At 47.6% G+C, this 2,757-nt stretch overlaps 1 protein-coding gene across 1 annotated transcript in view; it reads left to right on the forward strand.

The window, feature by feature from the left end:
* Positions 1 to 2,757, forward strand: part of DCAF13 (DDB1 and CUL4 associated factor 13) — a 62,008-nt gene that overhangs the window by 5,265 nt on the left and 53,986 nt on the right. The window lies entirely within an intron of this gene.

The raw sequence follows: 2,757 nt of genomic DNA on the forward strand, positions 1-2,757 counted from the left end.
ATTCGCATAACATCCTTTCACTTAGTTGCATTTTTCAAGAACCTAACTACGACGTTGAACAAGGCGTGGCTGTATATAAAGAGACTCATGTCATGAACTCCTGCTAGGTACATACACATACATATAACGTGTGTGGGTGTGTACAGGTTTCCCTTGCTAACCATGGTTTTGAGTAGCCACGCTTAATATTATATATACCATTTGGCTACCATGGTATACAGTTTTGAGTAACTGTGTTCTGTTTTCCCATGTTGCTTTGCACTTACGTAGAGCTTGTTCTTCTGTGGATCTCGTGTGTCATTATGAAGTGCCACATGTCAAATTAAGACAGGTTCTTTGCGTAGATGTGATATCTTTTATTAAACCAACTGAGTAGTTGGAAAAAGTTCTTTGCAAGCTTTTGGGCTCAATCACCCTTCTTCAGGCATAGGGAGTCTGCTGCTCTGAGACTCCAAGGAACGAGAGAAGCTAAGAGTGTGACAGGATGTCAGTGAGAAGGTAAATAGCTGGAAATTAGGAAAACAAAGAGGTGGGGGCGGGGGGGGGAGCCAAACTTGAGTAATGGAGACTCTACAGTAGTAAATTTTCAAGGAAAAAAAGAGGCTGTCTGCGAAAAAAGTAAATAGCTGGAAATTAGGAAGACGAAGGGCAGAAAAGGAGGGGAGGAAGGAGGGAAAGAAAAATGTAAGCATTCAGGTCATAAGCCAGATTTCTTTCATGTCACAAAGGAATAGTCTCACAGTTCTCTCCTGTTTTTTAGAAGCGTTGTGACTCCAATATAGTGAATGAGATCTGGTATGTAAATTTTCCCAGCTCTTCCAGAAATGATCTCATGCTTTCTATTTCTTGGTTGTCCTGTGCGTCACATGAGGGAATAATGAATCACTTAAATGTCAAGGTAATGTAGAAAATTATTGTCTCTTGAAACAGATGGGAATAGACTTCCTGGCTTCTTGGTTCTGATAAGTCAAAGGTATTTTGATTTAATTTTAAGGAACGTCGCATAAGAATTTCAGACTGCAACTACTCATTGCAAAGGCTAAATTAAAATTATGCAGTTGTATATAAAGTAACAACATAAAGTGTACTAGTTAGTTTTTGTACGCTTAAGTTTTGTGCTTTTTCTTTTAATATTTGTTTGCTTCTCATTCTCTGGGGACATCCTGGCTGAGCACATGCGTTTTCTGATGCATATGCATGGGTTTTAGAAGACGTACGTTCCACCCTGTTGTGTGGCACCAGTCTCAACTCTGTCTTCACAAACTGTTTAAGTGACTTTGTTATGCCTTGGGTTGTAGGAAATCAGTAACCTCATCTACATATTGAACCCTGACAAATAAGCTAAATGGTAGGGATTTTACAGTTTTTAAAGACAGTGTTTGCTTCTTCCTGTACTCATTCCTCATCTTTGTGTTTCTTCATTTAGTTGCTGTAGATAGTACTAAAGTTAATTCTTTACCCATGTGATTTTTGTCTTTATATCCAGCACAGAACACAGAAAGCAGAAATAATTATAACAAACTATCAGTATTGGAAAACCTTTTTGCGTTGGTTTTGTTTTGGGTCTTGTGAGCTTGCTGTCTGGTGAAGGAAAGGAAGTGCCTTTCAGTTAACTTTCAGTTCCCTGGTAGTTGTCATCAGGGGGCTTAACCAGCAGCCCACAGAGCTGTATCATTTGGCCTGCAGGGTTCCCCGAGGGTCCAAAACTTGGGTGGAGGGCTAGTGGTGGCAGTGTTCTTTACCACTCCCCTGCTACCAGATGTCCAGACTCATGGGCAGCCCCAAGAGCTAGATGATGTGGCACTGCATACCAGGTTGTCCTAACACAGGGGTGAACAATTATTTGGGCTGGAGGGCCACATAACAAGTTTTGATGATCTCTTGAGGGTTGGGGGAGGGCTGGGAAGATGCCAGATGATCCTTTCCAGCCCATTGACCGCTGCCAAGAGCATGAGGAGGGTGGGCTGGACTGGATCATGCAGCATGCCGATTTCTTTGTCTTCCTGCATCCATTCCTCCTCCCCTTTCCCTCCTGCCCACCTTCCTGTTGGTGCTGTGTAGTTCTGACACAGTGGCCACCAGCACAGGACTGGGTACAACACAGTGCGCTGAGTGGCTGTCCCACCCACCTCCCTGTTCACTGTGATGAACCGCTGCTACTCCACACTAGCAAAGTCAGGGGCAGATGCCCCAGACTGAGCCCCCCCCCAGCCCTTCCTCTGCGGCTAGCACGGCCTCACCTTCTAGTGGCAGCAGCTCATTGTGGCAGGCGCGTGGGATGGCACCTTGGTGTGCTGCATCACTCCTCATTCTGTGCAGCCTTGACTGCTAGCGGTCGTAGTGCCAGAACCACGCAGTGCCAATACCATTCCAAGCTGGGTGGCAGAATGGAGTGGTACAGGGCACGCATGAGCTTTGGGCAGGCAGCAACAGCAAACATTGCCCAGCGTGGCAAGCGGAGGGGGCACAGCTGGTGTCACTGTGCCGCAGCTCTGATGGGCTAGCCCAGAGCCGGTGCAGGGCCCAGGCTGGTTGTGGGGGCAGATTACAAACTGGTGCTGAGCACCCCTCCTCCGCCCCATGGCTGGTGCCCCGCACCGCGGCTGCTTGCAGCCTGTATGGGGCTGCCTGTGCCTGCTCAGGACAGCCCCACGCGGGTTGCAAGCGGCTGCAGCAGGGAGCATGGGCCACAGGGTAGGTGAGGGTCTGCCTTTCCCCCGCGCTCAGCACCAGCTCCTTCCCTGCCAGTGAGCAGGG

This window comes from Gavialis gangeticus, unplaced genomic scaffold (genome assembly GCF_001723915.1).
Source record: "Gavialis gangeticus isolate Ggan-Ray unplaced genomic scaffold, GavGan_comp1, whole genome shotgun sequence".
NCBI classification, from domain to species: domain Eukaryota; kingdom Metazoa; phylum Chordata; order Crocodylia; family Gavialidae; genus Gavialis; species Gavialis gangeticus.